The following is a 16,728-nucleotide window of genomic DNA, read 5'->3' on the forward strand; positions in this document are numbered from 1 at the left end:
CCAAATTCGCGAAGCTGCGGCCACAGTCAAATGAAAGGGTCCGTTGTGTGTTTGTCGAGTTGGTCTCTCCCAGTCGATTCTAGCGCCTGTCCTCTACATATACGCCCATTTGCAAGCGTCAGCTTTCGCGTCAGCCGAGCAAAGTCGAGACAAGTCGACACATGGGGACACACGATGCTGTGAATCGCAATCCGCACTAGCCTACGCGGAGCGCGACGAGGGGCGAAGGAAAACCATTCGTAACACGACAGTTCGGAAACTCGACAATCGCGAGCGTTGAAAACACTCTCCTGAGTAAAGGAGACAACTTCCGTGCGGTGTCCGGGTTTCGAACCCGGACCAGCTACTTGGGAAGCATCCATGCTGACCGACACACCACCACCGCCCTCTGCTACGCGCTGCTTGCGCCGTGATGTGTCGCCTTCCCTCCTGGCGCCAGAGGCCGAAGGCAATCTCGCTGTAGGCGCTCAACGCCGAGTGGAAGGCGAGCACATCTGAACCCGTTTTGCTGGTGCTGCTAGGGCGATATACTGTAACTGAGCGCAGAACGAACTTTCACTGAAGAATCTGCCCTTTAATGCACATCAGGGCGAATATGAAATTTCTAGTATGAAGTACCCACTGACGATCCAAAGGCGTTTCAGTATGTATGCGTCGGTCCCACCGGGGCAGTGCCTAAGTATTGTAAAGTGAAGGTCGACAGTTTGAGCCTCACAGGAAGTATTTCATTGGCTTCCCACGAGTGCGTAATGTACAGCGTGGCTGTTGCTAGGAAACGGCCTTATTTGCCGTTCGTTAATATCTAGTTTTCTTTGCATCAATGTGAAAATGTTACTATTACTAAATACAGTTTTGCTAGTTACAGTTCAAACTGGAAACGACGGAAGAAAGCGGTCCAACGCGCCACATTGGCTCCCGAAAGGGAGGGTGCGTTTCCTACGCCACGTCTGACATTGTGTCTTAAATATTCTAAAACTGACATAATTACATCCTACCAAAAAAGAAACAGATTTCGCAGCGAGGTTCTTGAGATAGAGATGGAAGTCACTGGAGCGAATGCCTCGCACGTCAGATTGGCCGAGCGGTCTAAGGCGCCAGATTTAAGCTCTGGTTCCCGTAAGGGAGCTTGGGTTCGAACCCCACATCTGACAAAGCATTTTTAACATTCTGAAACTAACGTACTCCCTTCATCTTATAGAACAAGTAAATTACGCAGAAACACGCCATGCAGATTTTACTAGAGACGACAGTGACAGCGATGCAGGCGTCGCACGTCCGATAGCCCGAGCGGTCGGAAAGAAATAGCGGAACATACTTTTCCTGTGTCGAGGTTTAGCTCTTCTCACGGACGTTTCCGTTGTCGTTGTGTTGTGGCTCTGGGTTCCAAGCGACAGCGAGAAAACCTCAACAGCAACACATACGTGTTTAAATGAATCGTAGGGCCTTAATAAAGATAGATGAAACGGTGGTTCAGGTACTGGAGTTCTGAAGCGGCCGTATTGCGTGGGCAGTAAGCTCACTAAGTTAGTGTGTCATGCTAATAACGGGAAGGCTGTGGGTTACGTCCCACCAAGGGCTATTCCATATTGCTTCCCTAAAAGGCAGCGCGAGAGACTGCCAGGCAAATCTCAAGTGATCTGTACAAGGACTAAGATGTCCACACGTCTGGAAACGTTCTCGCCGACTTCTGTGCCACGCTGACGACACGGGTTCTCGTCCGATCACCGAAGTTAAGCAGCATTTTTGCGTGCTTAGTACACGGCTCGGTGACTAACTAGGATGTCTGCGTGCTGTTGGATTCTTTAATTTTGCCTTTTCCCTTAGTTTTCGGTGTTGCTGCGCGGTAATGATACGGTCCAGCACGCTGACCCGTCTCTTGCCTCTCGGTACCCAAATTCGCGAAGCTGCGGCCACAGTCAAATGAAAGGGTCCGTTGTGTGTTTGTCGAGTTGGTCTCTCCCAGTCGATTCTAGCGCCTGTCCTCTACATATACGCCCATTTGCAAGCGTCAGCTTTCGCGTCAGCCGAGCAAAGTCGAGACAAGTCGACACATGGGGACACACGATGCTGTGAATCGCAATCCGCACTAGCCTATGCGGAGCGCGACGAGGGGCGAAGGAAAACCATTCGTAACACGACAGTTCGGAAACTCGACGATCGCGAGCGTTGAAAACACTCTCCTGAGTAAAGGAGACAACTTCCGTGCGGTGTCCGGGTTTCGAACCCGGACCAGCTACTTGGGAAGCATCCATGCTGACCGACACACCACCACCGCCCTCTGCTACGCGCTGCTTGCGCCGTGATGTGTCGCCTTCCCTCCTGGCGCCAGAGGCCGAAGGCAATCTCGCTGTAGGCGCTCAACGCCGAGTGGAAGGCGAGCACATCTGAACCCGTTTTGCTGGTGCTGCTAGGGCGATATACTGTAACTGAGCGCAGAACGAACTTTCACTGAAGAATCTGCCCTTTAATGCACATCAGGGCGAATATGAAATTTCTAGTATGAAGTACCCACTGACGATCCAAAGGCGTTTCAGTATGTATGCGTCGGTCCCACCGGGGCAGTGCCTAAGTATTGTAAAGTGAAGGTCGACAGTTTGAGCCTCACAGGAAGTATTTCATTGGCTTCCCACGAGTGCGTAATGTACAGCGTGGCTGTTGCTAGGAAACGGCCTTATTTGCCGTTCGTTAATATCTAGTTTTCTTTGCATCAATGTGAAAATGTTACTATTACTAAATACAGTTTTGCTAGTTACAGTTCAAACTGGAAACGACGGAAGAAAGCGGTCCAACGCGCCACATTGGCTCCCGAAAGGGAGGGTGCGTTTCCTACGCCACGTCTGACATTGTGTCTTAAATATTCTAAAACTGACATAATTACATCCTACCAAAAAAGAAACAGATTTCGCAGCGAGGTTCTTGAGATAGAGATGGAAGTCACTGGAGCGAATGCCTCGCACGTCAGATTGGCCGAGCGGTCTAAGGCGCCAGATTTAAGCTCTGGTTCCCGTAAGGGAGCTTGGGTTCGAACCCCACATCTGACAAAGCATTTTTAACATTCTGAAACTAACGTACTCCCTTCATCTTATAGAACAAGTAAATTACGCAGAAACACGCCATGCAGATTTTACTAGAGACGACAGTGACAGCGATGCAGGCGTCGCACGTCCGATAGCCCGAGCGGTCGGAAAGAAATAGCGGAACATACTTTTCCTGTGTCGAGGTTTAGCTCTTCTCACGGACGTTTCCGTTGTCGTTGTGTTGTGGCTCTGGGTTCCAAGCGACAGCGAGAAAACCTCAACAGCAACACATACGTGTTTAAATGAATCGTAGGGCCTTAATAAAGATAGATGAAACGGTGGTTCAGGTACTGGAGTTCTGAAGCGGCCGTATTGCGTGGGCAGTAAGCTCACTAAGTTAGTGTGTCATGCTAATAACGGGAAGGCTGTGGGTTACGTCCCACCAAGGGCTATTCCATATTGCTTCCCTAAAAGGCAGCGCGAGAGACTGCCAGGCAAATCTCAAGTGATCTGTACAAGGACTAAGATGTCCACACGTCTGGAAACGTTCTCGCCGACTTCTGTGCCACGCTGACGACACGGGTTCTCGTCCGATCACCGAAGTTAAGCAGCATTTTTGCGTGCTTAGTACACGGCTCGGTGACTAACTAGGATGTCTGCGTGCTGTTGGATTCTTTAATTTTGCCTTTTCCCTTAGTTTTCGGTGTTGCTGCGCGGTAATGATACGGTCCAGCACGCTGACCCGTCTCTTGCCTCTCGGTACCCAAATTCGCGAAGCTGCGGCCACAGTCAAATGAAAGGGTCCGTTGTGTGTTTGTCGAGTTGGTCTCTCCCAGTCGATTCTAGCGCCTGTCCTCTACATATACGCCCATTTGCAAGCGTCAGCTTTCGCGTCAGCCGAGCAAAGTCGAGACAAGTCGACACATGGGGACACACGATGCTGTGAATCGCAATCCGCACTAGCCTATGCGGAGCGCGACGAGGGGCGAAGGAAAACCATTCGTAACACGACAGTTCGGAAACTCGACGATCGCGAGCGTTGAAAACACTCTCCTGAGTAAAGGAGACAACTTCCGTGCGGTGTCCGGGTTTCGAACCCGGACCAGCTACTTGGGAAGCATCCATGCTGACCGACACACCACCACCGCCCTCTGCTACGCGCTGCTTGCGCCGTGATGTGTCGCCTTCCCTCCTGGCGCCAGAGGCCGAAGGCAATCTCGCTGTAGGCGCTCAACGCCGAGTGGAAGGCGAGCACATCTGAACCCGTTTTGCTGGTGCTGCTAGGGCGATATACTGTAACTGAGCGCAGAACGAACTTTCACTGAAGAATCTGCCCTTTAATGCACATCAGGGCGAATATGAAATTTCTAGTATGAAGTACCCACTGACGATCCAAAGGCGTTTCAGTATGTATGCGTCGGTCCCACCGGGGCAGTGCCTAAGTATTGTAAAGTGAAGGTCGACAGTTTGAGCCTCACAGGAAGTATTTCATTGGCTTCCCACGAGTGCGTAATGTACAGCGTGGCTGTTGCTAGGAAACGGCCTTATTTGCCGTTCGTTAATATCTAGTTTTCTTTGCATCAATGTGAAAATGTTACTATTACTAAATACAGTTTTGCTAGTTACAGTTCAAACTGGAAACGACGGAAGAAAGCGGTCCAACGCGCCACATTGGCTCCCGAAAGGGAGGGTGCGTTTCCTACGCCACGTCTGACATTGTGTCTTAAATATTCTAAAACTGACATAATTACATCCTACCAAAAAAGAAACAGATTTCGCAGCGAGGTTCTTGAGATAGAGATGGAAGTCACTGGAGCGAATGCCTCGCACGTCAGATTGGCCGAGCGGTCTAAGGCGCCAGATTTAAGCTCTGGTTCCCGTAAGGGAACTTGGGTTCGAACCCCACATCTGACAAAGCATTTTGAACATTCTGAAACTAACGTACTCCCTTCATCTTATAGAACAAGTAAATTACGCAGAAACACGCCATGCAGATTTTACTAGAGACGACAGTGACAGCGGTGCAGGCGTCGCACGTCCGATAGCCCGAGCGGTCGGAAAGAAATAGCGGAACATACTTTTCCTGTGTCGAGGTTTAGCTCTTCTCACGGACGTTTCCGTTGTCGTTGTGTTGTGGCTCTGGGTTCCAAGCGACAGCGAGAAAACCTCAACAGCAACACATACGTGTTTAAATGAATCGTAGGGCCTTAATAAAGATAGATGAAACGGTGGTTCAGGTACTGGAGTTCTGAAGCGGCCGTATTGCGTGGGCAGTAAGCTCACTAAGTTAGTGTGTCATGCTAATAACGGGAAGGCTGTGGGTTACGTCCCACCAAGGGCTATTCCATATTGCTTCCCTAAAAGGCAGCGCGAGAGACTGCCAGGCAAATCTCAAGTGATCTGTACAAGGACTAAGATGTCCACACGTCTGGAAACGTTCTCGCCGACTTCTGTGCCACGCTGACGACACGGGTTCTCGTCCGATCACCGAAGTTAAGCAGCATTTTTGCGTGCTTAGTACACGGCTCGGTGACTAACTAGGATGTCTGCGTGCTGTTGGATTCTTTAATTTTGCCTTTTCCCTTAGTTTTCGGTGTTGCTGCGCGGTAATGATACGGTCCAGCACGCTGACCCGTCTCTTGCCTCTCGGTACCCAAATTCGCGAAGCTGCGGCCACAGTCAAATGAAAGGGTCCGTTGTGTGTTTGTCGAGTTGGTCTCTCCCAGTCGATTCTAGCGCCTGTCCTCTACATATACGCCCATTTGCAAGCGTCAGCTTTCGCGTCAGCCGAGCAAAGTCGAGACAAGTCGACACATGGGGACACACGATGCTGTGAATCGCAATCCGCACTAGCCTATGCGGAGCGCGACGAGGGGCGAAGGAAAACCATTCGTAACACGACAGTTCGGAAACTCGACGATCGCGAGCGTTGAAAACACTCTCCTGAGTAAAGGAGACAACTTCCGTGCGGTGTCCGGGTTTCGAACCCGGACCAGCTACTTGGGAAGCATCCATGCTGACCGACACACCACCACCGCCCTCTGCTACGCGCTGCTTGCGCCGTGATGTGTCGCCTTCCCTCCTGGCGCCAGAGGCCGAAGGCAATCTCGCTGTAGGCGCTCAACGCCGAGTGGAAGGCGAGCACATCTGAACCCGTTTTGCTGGTGCTGCTAGGGCGATATACTGTAACTGAGCGCAGAACGAACTTTCACTGAAGAATCTGCCCTTTAATGCACATCAGGGCGAATATGAAATTTCTAGTATGAAGTACCCACTGACGATCCAAAGGCGTTTCAGTATGTATGCGTCGGTCCCACCGGGGCAGTGCCTAAGTATTGTAAAGTGAAGGTCGACAGTTTGAGCCTCACAGGAAGTATTTCATTGGCTTCCCACGAGTGCGTAATGTACAGCGTGGCTGTTGCTAGGAAACGGCCTTATTTGCCGTTCGTTAATATCTAGTTTTCTTTGCATCAATGTGAAAATGTTACTATTACTAAATACAGTTTTGCTAGTTACAGTTCAAACTGGAAACGACGGAAGAAAGCGGTCCAACGCGCCACATTGGCTCCCGAAAGGGAGGGTGCGTTTCCTACGCCACGTCTGACATTGTGTCTTAAATATTCTAAAACTGACATAATTACATCCTACCAAAAAAGAAACAGATTTCGCAGCGAGGTTCTTGAGATAGAGATGGAAGTCACTGGAGCGAATGCCTCGCACGTCAGATTGGCCGAGCGGTCTAAGGCGCCAGATTTAAGCTCTGGTTCCCGTAAGGGAGCTTGGGTTCGAACCCCACATCTGACAAAGCATTTTTAACATTCTGAAACTAACGTACTCCCTTCATCTTATAGAACAAGTAAATTACGCAGAAACACGCCATGCAGATTTTACTAGAGACGACAGTGACAGCGATGCAGGCGTCGCACGTCCGATAGCCCGAGCGGTCGGAAAGAAATAGCGGAACATACTTTTCCTGTGTCGAGGTTTAGCTCTTCTCACGGACGTTTCCGTTGTCGTTGTGTTGTGGCTCTGGGTTCCAAGCGACAGCGAGAAAACCTCAACAGCAACACATACGTGTTTAAATGAATCGTAGGGCCTTAATAAAGATAGATGAAACGGTGGTTCAGGTACTGGAGTTCTGAAGCGGCCGTATTGCGTGGGCAGTAAGCTCACTAAGTTAGTGTGTCATGCTAATAACGGGAAGGCTGTGGGTTACGTCCCACCAAGGGCTATTCCATATTGCTTCCCTAAAAGGCAGCGCGAGAGACTGCCAGGCAAATCTCAAGTGATCTGTACAAGGACTAAGATGTCCACACGTCTGGAAACGTTCTCGCCGACTTCTGTGCCACGCTGACGACACGGGTTCTCGTCCGATCACCGAAGTTAAGCAGCATTTTTGCGTGCTTAGTACACGGCTCGGTGACTAACTAGGATGTCTGCGTGCTGTTGGATTCTTTAATTTTGCCTTTTCCCTTAGTTTTCGGTGTTGCTGCGCGGTAATGATACGGTCCAGCACGCTGACCCGTCTCTTGCCTCTCGGTACCCAAATTCGCGAAGCTGCGGCCACAGTCAAATGAAAGGGTCCGTTGTGTGTTTGTCGAGTTGGTCTCTCCCAGTCGATTCTAGCGCCTGTCCTCTACATATACGCCCATTTGCAAGCGTCAGCTTTCGCGTCAGCCGAGCAAAGTCGAGACAAGTCGACACATGGGGACACACGATGCTGTGAATCGCAATCCGCACTAGCCTATGCGGAGCGCGACGAGGGGCGAAGGAAAACCATTCGTAACACGACAGTTCGGAAACTCGACGATCGCGAGCGTTGAAAACACTCTCCTGAGTAAAGGAGACAACTTCCGTGCGGTGTCCGGGTTTCGAACCCGGACCAGCTACTTGGGAAGCATCCATGCTGACCGACACACCACCACCGCCCTCTGCTACGCGCTGCTTGCGCCGTGATGTGTCGCCTTCCCTCCTGGCGCCAGAGGCCGAAGGCAATCTCGCTGTAGGCGCTCAACGCCGAGTGGAAGGCGAGCACATCTGAACCCGTTTTGCTGGTGCTGCTAGGGCGATATACTGTAACTGAGCGCAGAACGAACTTTCACTGAAGAATCTGCCCTTTAATGCACATCAGGGCGAATATGAAATTTCTAGTATGAAGTACCCACTGACGATCCAAAGGCGTTTCAGTATGTATGCGTCGGTCCCACCGGGGCAGTGCCTAAGTATTGTAAAGTGAAGGTCGACAGTTTGAGCCTCACAGGAAGTATTTCATTGGCTTCCCACGAGTGCGTAATGTACAGCGTGGCTGTTGCTAGGAAACGGCCTTATTTGCCGTTCGTTAATATCTAGTTTTCTTTGCATCAATGTGAAAATGTTACTATTACTAAATACAGTTTTGCTAGTTACAGTTCAAACTGGAAACGACGGAAGAAAGCGGTCCAACGCGCCACATTGGCTCCCGAAAGGGAGGGTGCGTTTCCTACGCCACGTCTGACATTGTGTCTTAAATATTCTAAAACTGACATAATTACATCCTACCAAAAAAGAAACAGATTTCGCAGCGAGGTTCTTGAGATAGAGATGGAAGTCACTGGAGCGAATGCCTCGCACGTCAGATTGGCCGAGCGGTCTAAGGCGCCAGATTTAAGCTCTGGTTCCCGTAAGGGAACTTGGGTTCGAACCCCACATCTGACAAAGCATTTTGAACATTCTGAAACTAACGTACTCCCTTCATCTTATAGAACAAGTAAATTACGCAGAAACACGCCATGCAGATTTTACTAGAGACGACAGTGACAGCGGTGCAGGCGTCGCACGTCCGATAGCCCGAGCGGTCGGAAAGAAATAGCGGAACATACTTTTCCTGTGTCGAGGTTTAGCTCTTCTCACGGACGTTTCCGTTGTCGTTGTGTTGTGGCTCTGGGTTCCAAGCGACAGCGAGAAAACCTCAACAGCAACACATACGTGTTTAAATGAATCGTAGGGCCTTAATAAAGATAGATGAAACGGTGGTTCAGGTACTGGAGTTCTGAAGCGGCCGTATTGCGTGGGCAGTAAGCTCACTAAGTTAGTGTGTCATGCTAATAACGGGAAGGCTGTGGGTTACGTCCCACCAAGGGCTATTCCATATTGCTTCCCTAAAAGGCAGCGCGAGAGACTGCCAGGCAAATCTCAAGTGATCTGTACAAGGACTAAGATGTCCACACGTCTGGAAACGTTCTCGCCGACTTCTGTGCCACGCTGACGACACGGGTTCTCGTCCGATCACCGAAGTTAAGCAGCATTTTTGCGTGCTTAGTACACGGCTCGGTGACTAACTAGGATGTCTGCGTGCTGTTGGATTCTTTAATTTTGCCTTTTCCCTTAGTTTTCGGTGTTGCTGCGCGGTAATGATACGGTCCAGCACGCTGACCCGTCTCTTGCCTCTCGGTACCCAAATTCGCGAAGCTGCGGCCACAGTCAAATGAAAGGGTCCGTTGTGTGTTTGTCGAGTTGGTCTCTCCCAGTCGATTCTAGCGCCTGTCCTCTACATATACGCCCATTTGCAAGCGTCAGCTTTCGCGTCAGCCGAGCAAAGTCGAGACAAGTCGACACATGGGGACACACGATGCTGTGAATCGCAATCCGCACTAGCCTACGCGGAGCGCGACGAGGGGCGAAGGAAAACCATTCGTAACACGACAGTTCGGAAACTCGACGATCGCGAGCGTTGAAAACACTCTCCTGAGTAAAGGAGACAACTTCCGTGCGGTGTCCGGGTTTCGAACCCGGACCAGCTACTTGGGAAGCATCCATGCTGACCGACACACCACCACCGCCCTCTGCTACGCGCTGCTTGCGCCGTGATGTGTCGCCTTCCCTCCTGGCGCCAGAGGCCGAAGGCAATCTCGCTGTAGGCGCTCAACGCCGAGTGGAAGGCGAGCACATCTGAACCCGTTTTGCTGGTGCTGCTAGGGCGATATACTGTAACTGAGCGCAGAACGAACTTTCACTGAAGAATCTGCCCTTTAATGCACATCAGGGCGAATATGAAATTTCTAGTATGAAGTACCCACTGACGATCCAAAGGCGTTTCAGTATGTATGCGTCGGTCCCACCGGGGCAGTGCCTAAGTATTGTAAAGTGAAGGTCGACAGTTTGAGCCTCACAGGAAGTATTTCATTGGCTTCCCACGAGTGCGTAATGTACAGCGTGGCTGTTGCTAGGAAACGGCCTTATTTGCCGTTCGTTAATATCTAGTTTTCTTTGCATCAATGTGAAAATGTTACTATTACTAAATACAGTTTTGCTAGTTACAGTTCAAACTGGAAACGACGGAAGAAAGCGGTCCAACGCGCCACATTGGCTCCCGAAAGGGAGGGTGCGTTTCCTACGCCACGTCTGACATTGTGTCTTAAATATTCTAAAACTGACATAATTACATCCTACCAAAAAAGAAACAGATTTCGCAGCGAGGTTCTTGAGATAGAGATGGAAGTCACTGGAGCGAATGCCTCGCACGTCAGATTGGCCGAGCGGTCTAAGGCGCCAGATTTAAGCTCTGGTTCCCGTAAGGGAGCTTGGGTTCGAACCCCACATCTGACAAAGCATTTTGAACATTCTGAAACTAACGTACTCCCTTGATCTTATAGAACAAGTAAATTACGCAGAAACACGCCATGCAGATTTTACTAGAGACGACAGTGACAGCGGTGCAGGCGTCGCACGTCCGATAGCCCGAGCGGTCGGAAAGAAATAGCGGAACATACTTTTCCTGTGTCGAGGTTTAGCTCTTCTCACGGACGTTTCCGTTGTCGTTGTGTTGTGGCTCTGGGTTCCAAGCGACAGCGAGAAAACCTCAACAGCAACACATACGTGTTTAAATGAATCGTAGGGCCTTAATAAAGATAGATGAAACGGTGGTTCAGGTACTGGAGTTCTGAAGCGGCCGTATTGCGTGGGCAGTAAGCTCACTAAGTTAGTGTGTCATGCTAATAACGGGAAGGCTGTGGGTTACGTCCCACCAAGGGCTATTCCATATTGCTTCCCTAAAAGGCAGCGCGAGAGACTGCCAGGCAAATCTCAAGTGATCTGTACAAGGACTAAGATGTCCACACGTCTGGAAACGTTCTCGCCGACTTCTGTGCCACGCTGACGACACGGGTTCTCGTCCGATCACCGAAGTTAAGCAGCATTTTTGCGTGCTTAGTACACGGCTCGGTGACTAACTAGGATGTCTGCGTGCTGTTGGATTCTTTAATTTTGCCTTTTCCCTTAGTTTTCGGTGTTGCTGCGCGGTAATGATACGGTCCAGCACGCTGACCCGTCTCTTGCCTCTCGGTACCCAAATTCGCGAAGCTGCGGCCACAGTCAAATGAAAGGGTCCGTTGTGTGTTTGTCGAGTTGGTCTCTCCCAGTCGATTCTAGCGCCTGTCCTCTACATATACGCCCATTTGCAAGCGTCAGCTTTCGCGTCAGCCGAGCAAAGTCGAGACAAGTCGACACATGGGGACACACGATGCTGTGAATCGCAATCCGCACTAGCCTACGCGGAGCGCGACGAGGGGCGAAGGAAAACCATTCGTAACACGACAGTTCGGAAACTCGACGATCGCGAGCGTTGAAAACACTCTCCTGAGTAAAGGAGACAACTTCCGTGCGGTGTCCGGGTTTCGAACCCGGACCAGCTACTTGGGAAGCATCCATGCTGACCGACACACCACCACCGCCCTCTGCTACGCGCTGCTTGCGCCGTGATGTGTCGCCTTCCCTCCTGGCGCCAGAGGCCGAAGGCAATCTCGCTGTAGGCGCTCAACGCCGAGTGGAAGGCGAGCACATCTGAACCCGTTTTGCTGGTGCTGCTAGGGCGATATACTGTAACTGAGCGCAGAACGAACTTTCACTGAAGAATCTGCCCTTTAATGCACATCAGGGCGAATATGAAATTTCTAGTATGAAGTACCCACTGACGATCCAAAGGCGTTTCAGTATGTATGCGTCGGTCCCACCGGGGCAGTGCCTAAGTATTGTAAAGTGAAGGTCGACAGTTTGAGCCTCACAGGAAGTATTTCATTGGCTTCCCACGAGTGCGTAATGTACAGCGTGGCTGTTGCTAGGAAACGGCCTTATTTGCCGTTCGTTAATATCTAGTTTTCTTTGCATCAATGTGAAAATGTTACTATTACTAAATACAGTTTTGCTAGTTACAGTTCAAACTGGAAACGACGGAAGAAAGCGGTCCAACGCGCCACATTGGCTCCCGAAAGGGAGGGTGCGTTTCCTACGCCACGTCTGACATTGTGTCTTAAATATTCTAAAACTGACATAATTACATCCTACCAAAAAAGAAACAGATTTCGCAGCGAGGTTCTTGAGATAGAGATGGAAGTCACTGGAGCGAATGCCTCGCACGTCAGATTGGCCGAGCGGTCTAAGGCGCCAGATTTAAGCTCTGGTTCCCGTAAGGGAGCTTGGGTTCGAACCCCACATCTGACAAAGCATTTTTAACATTCTGAAACTAACGTACTCCCTTCATCTTATAGAACAAGTAAATTACGCAGAAACACGCCATGCAGATTTTACTAGAGACGACAGTGACAGCGATGCAGGCGTCGCACGTCCGATAGCCCGAGCGGTCGGAAAGAAATAGCGGAACATACTTTTCCTGTGTCGAGGTTTAGCTCTTCTCACGGACGTTTCCGTTGTCGTTGTGTTGTGGCTCTGGGTTCCAAGCGACAGCGAGAAAACCTCAACAGCAACACATACGTGTTTAAATGAATCGTAGGGCCTTAATAAAGATAGATGAAACGGTGGTTCAGGTACTGGAGTTCTGAAGCGGCCGTATTGCGTGGGCAGTAAGCTCACTAAGTTAGTGTGTCATGCTAATAACGGGAAGGCTGTGGGTTACGTCCCACCAAGGGCTATTCCATATTGCTTCCCTAAAAGGCAGCGCGAGAGACTGCCAGGCAAATCTCAAGTGATCTGTACAAGGACTAAGATGTCCACACGTCTGGAAACGTTCTCGCCGACTTCTGTGCCACGCTGACGACACGGGTTCTCGTCCGATCACCGAAGTTAAGCAGCATTTTTGCGTGCTTAGTACACGGCTCGGTGACTAACTAGGATGTCTGCGTGCTGTTGGATTCTTTAATTTTGCCTTTTCCCTTAGTTTTCGGTGTTGCTGCGCGGTAATGATACGGTCCAGCACGCTGACCCGTCTCTTGCCTCTCGGTACCCAAATTCGCGAAGCTGCGGCCACAGTCAAATGAAAGGGTCCGTTGTGTGTTTGTCGAGTTGGTCTCTCCCAGTCGATTCTAGCGCCTGTCCTCTACATATACGCCCATTTGCAAGCGTCAGCTTTCGCGTCAGCCGAGCAAAGTCGAGACAAGTCGACACATGGGGACACACGATGCTGTGAATCGCAATCCGCACTAGCCTACGCGGAGCGCGACGAGGGGCGAAGGAAAACCATTCGTAACACGACAGTTCGGAAACTCGACGATCGCGAGCGTTGAAAACACTCTCCTGAGTAAAGGAGACAACTTCCGTGCGGTGTCCGGGTTTCGAACCCGGACCAACTACTTGGGAAGCATCCATGCTGACCGACACACCACCACCGCCCTCTGCTACGCGCTGCTTGCGCCGTGATGTGTCGCCTTCCCTCCTGGCGCCAGAGGCCGAAGGCAATCTCGCTGTAGGCGCTCAACGCCGAGTGGAAGGCGAGCACATCTGAACCCGTTTTGCTGGTGCTGCTAGGGCGATATACTGTAACTGAGCGCAGAACGAACTTTCACTGAAGAATCTGCCCTTTAATGCACATCAGGGCGAATATGAAATTTCTAGTATGAAGTACCCACTGACGATCCAAAGGCGTTTCAGTATGTATGCGTCGGTCCCACCGGGGCAGTGCCTAAGTATTGTAAAGTGAAGGTCGACAGTTTGAGCCTCACAGGAAGTATTTCATTGGCTTCCCACGAGTGCGTAATGTACAGCGTGGCTGTTGCTAGGAAACGGCCTTATTTGCCGTTCGTTAATATCTAGTTTTCTTTGCATCAATGTGAAAATGTTACTATTACTAAATACAGTTTTGCTAGTTACAGTTCAAACTGGAAACGACGGAAGAAAGCGGTCCAACGCGCCACATTGGCTCCCGAAAGGGAGGGTGCGTTTCCTACGCCACGTCTGACATTGTGTCTTAAATATTCTAAAACTGACATAATTACATCCTACCAAAAAAGAAACAGATTTCGCAGCGAGGTTCTTGAGATAGAGATGGAAGTCACTGGAGCGAATGCCTCGCACGTCAGATTGGCCGAGCGGTCTAAGGCGCCAGATTTAAGCTCTGGTTCCCGTAAGGGAGCTTGGGTTCGAACCCCACATCTGACAAAGCATTTTTAACATTCTGAAACTAACGTACTCCCTTCATCTTATAGAACAAGTAAATTACGCAGAAACACGCCATGCAGATTTTACTAGAGACGACAGTGACAGCGATGCAGGCGTCGCACGTCCGATAGCCCGAGCGGTCGGAAAGAAATAGCGGAACATACTTTTCCTGTGTCGAGGTTTAGCTCTTCTCACGGACGTTTCCGTTGTCGTTGTGTTGTGGCTCTGGGTTCCAAGCGACAGCGAGAAAACCTCAACAGCAACACATACGTGTTTAAATGAATCGTAGGGCCTTAATAAAGATAGATGAAACGGTGGTTCAGGTACTGGAGTTCTGAAGCGGCCGTATTGCGTGGGCAGTAAGCTCACTAAGTTAGTGTGTCATGCTAATAACGGGAAGGCTGTGGGTTACGTCCCACCAAGGGCTATTCCATATTGCTTCCCTAAAAGGCAGCGCGAGAGACTGCCAGGCAAATCTCAAGTGATCTGTACAAGGACTAAGATGTCCACACGTCTGGAAACGTTCTCGCCGACTTCTGTGCCACGCTGACGACACGGGTTCTCGTCCGATCACCGAAGTTAAGCAGCATTTTTGCGTGCTTAGTACACGGCTCGGTGACTAACTAGGATGTCTGCGTGCTGTTGGATTCTTTAATTTTGCCTTTTCCCTTAGTTTTCGGTGTTGCTGCGCGGTAATGATACGGTCCAGCACGCTGACCCGTCTCTTGCCTCTCGGTACCCAAATTCGCGAAGCTGCGGCCACAGTCAAATGAAAGGGTCCGTTGTGTGTTTGTCGAGTTGGTCTCTCCCAGTCGATTCTAGCGCCTGTCCTCTACATATACGCCCATTTGCAAGCGTCAGCTTTCGCGTCAGCCGAGCAAAGTCGAGACAAGTCGACACATGGGGACACACGATGCTGTGAATCGCAATCCGCACTAGCCTACGCGGAGCGCGACGAGGGGCGAAGGAAAACCATTCGTAACACGACAGTTCGGAAACTCGACGATCGCGAGCGTTGAAAACACTCTCCTGAGTAAAGGAGACAACTTCCGTGCGGTGTCCGGGTTTCGAACCCGGACCAGCTACTTGGGAAGCATCCATGCTGACCGACACACCACCACCGCCCTCTGCTACGCGCTGCTTGCGCCGTGATGTGTCGCCTTCCCTCCTGGCGCCAGAGGCCGAAGGCAATCTCGCTGTAGGCGCTCAACGCCGAGTGGAAGGCGAGCACATCTGAACCCGTTTTGCTGGTGCTGCTAGGGCGATATACTGTAACTGAGCGCAGAACGAACTTTCACTGAAGAATCTGCCCTTTAATGCACATCAGGGCGAATATGAAATTTCTAGTATGAAGTACCCACTGACGATCCAAAGGCGTTTCAGTATGTATGCGTCGGTCCCACCGGGGCAGTGCCTAAGTATTGTAAAGTGAAGGTCGACAGTTTGAGCCTCACAGGAAGTATTTCATTGGCTTCCCACGAGTGCGTAATGTACAGCGTGGCTGTTGCTAGGAAACGGCCTTATTTGCCGTTCGTTAATATCTAGTTTTCTTTGCATCAATGTGAAAATGTTACTATTACTAAATACAGTTTTGCTAGTTACAGTTCAAACTGGAAACGACGGAAGAAAGCGGTCCAACGCGCCACATTGGCTCCCGAAAGGGAGGGTGCGTTTCCTACGCCACGTCTGACATTGTGTCTTAAATATTCTAAAACTGACATAATTACATCCTACCAAAAAAGAAACAGATTTCGCAGCGAGGTTCTTGAGATAGAGATGGAAGTCACTGGAGCGAATGCCTCGCACGTCAGATTGGCCGAGCGGTCTAAGGCGCCAGATTTAAGCTCTGGTTCCCGTAAGGGAGCTTGGGTTCGAACCCCACATCTGACAAAGCATTTTTAACATTCTGAAACTAACGTACTCCCTTCATCTTATAGAACAAGTAAATTACGCAGAAACACGCCATGCAGATTTTACTAGAGACGACAGTGACAGCGATGCAGGCGTCGCACGTCCGATAGCCCGAGCGGTCGGAAAGAAATAGCGGAACATACTTTTCCTGTGTCGAGGTTTAGCTCTTCTCACGGACGTTTCCGTTGTCGTTGTGTTGTGGCTCTGGGTTCCAAGCGACAGCGAGAAAACCTCAACAGCAACACATACGTGTTTAAATGAATCGTAGGGCCTTAATAAAGATAGATGAAACGGTGGTTCAGGTACTGGAGTTCTGAAGCGGCCGTATTGCGTGGGCAGTAAGCTCACTAAGTTAGTGTGTCATGCTAATAACGGGAAGGCTGTGGGTTACGTCCCACCAAGGGCTATTCCATATTGCTTCCCTAAAAGGCAGCGC

General features: G+C 50.3%; 9 non-coding genes across 9 annotated transcripts; all 9 read left to right on the forward strand.

Moving 5' to 3' along the window:
• The first annotated feature begins 1,067 nt into the window (after positions 1-1,067).
• Trnal-uaa (transfer RNA leucine (anticodon UAA)) lies at positions 1,068-1,151 on the forward strand. The gene has a single exon. It is a non-coding gene; the product is annotated as a tRNA-Leu (tRNA).
• A 1,806-nt stretch (positions 1,152-2,957) lies between these two features.
• On the forward strand, positions 2,958-3,041 carry Trnal-uaa (transfer RNA leucine (anticodon UAA)). Its single transcript has one exon. It is a non-coding gene; the product is annotated as a tRNA-Leu (tRNA).
• Positions 3,042-4,847: 1,806 nt separating this feature from the next.
• Trnal-uaa (transfer RNA leucine (anticodon UAA)) lies at positions 4,848-4,931 on the forward strand. The gene has a single exon. It is a non-coding gene; the product is annotated as a tRNA-Leu (tRNA).
• A 1,806-nt stretch (positions 4,932-6,737) lies between these two features.
• On the forward strand, positions 6,738-6,821 carry Trnal-uaa (transfer RNA leucine (anticodon UAA)). Its single transcript has one exon. It is a non-coding gene; the product is annotated as a tRNA-Leu (tRNA).
• A 1,806-nt stretch (positions 6,822-8,627) lies between these two features.
• Trnal-uaa (transfer RNA leucine (anticodon UAA)) lies at positions 8,628-8,711 on the forward strand. The gene has a single exon. It is a non-coding gene; the product is annotated as a tRNA-Leu (tRNA).
• A 1,806-nt stretch (positions 8,712-10,517) lies between these two features.
• Positions 10,518-10,601, forward strand: Trnal-uaa (transfer RNA leucine (anticodon UAA)). Its single transcript has one exon. It is a non-coding gene; the product is annotated as a tRNA-Leu (tRNA).
• Positions 10,602-12,407: 1,806 nt separating this feature from the next.
• On the forward strand, positions 12,408-12,491 carry Trnal-uaa (transfer RNA leucine (anticodon UAA)). The gene has a single exon. It is a non-coding gene; the product is annotated as a tRNA-Leu (tRNA).
• A 1,806-nt stretch (positions 12,492-14,297) lies between these two features.
• Trnal-uaa (transfer RNA leucine (anticodon UAA)) lies at positions 14,298-14,381 on the forward strand. Its single transcript has one exon. It is a non-coding gene; the product is annotated as a tRNA-Leu (tRNA).
• A 1,806-nt stretch (positions 14,382-16,187) lies between these two features.
• Trnal-uaa (transfer RNA leucine (anticodon UAA)) lies at positions 16,188-16,271 on the forward strand. The gene has a single exon. It is a non-coding gene; the product is annotated as a tRNA-Leu (tRNA).
• Positions 16,272-16,728: the final 457 nt, after the last annotated feature.

This window comes from Schistocerca cancellata, unplaced genomic scaffold (genome assembly GCF_023864275.1).
Source record: "Schistocerca cancellata isolate TAMUIC-IGC-003103 unplaced genomic scaffold, iqSchCanc2.1 HiC_scaffold_241, whole genome shotgun sequence".
In the NCBI taxonomy this organism is placed as follows: Eukaryota; Metazoa; Arthropoda; class Insecta; order Orthoptera; family Acrididae; genus Schistocerca; species Schistocerca cancellata.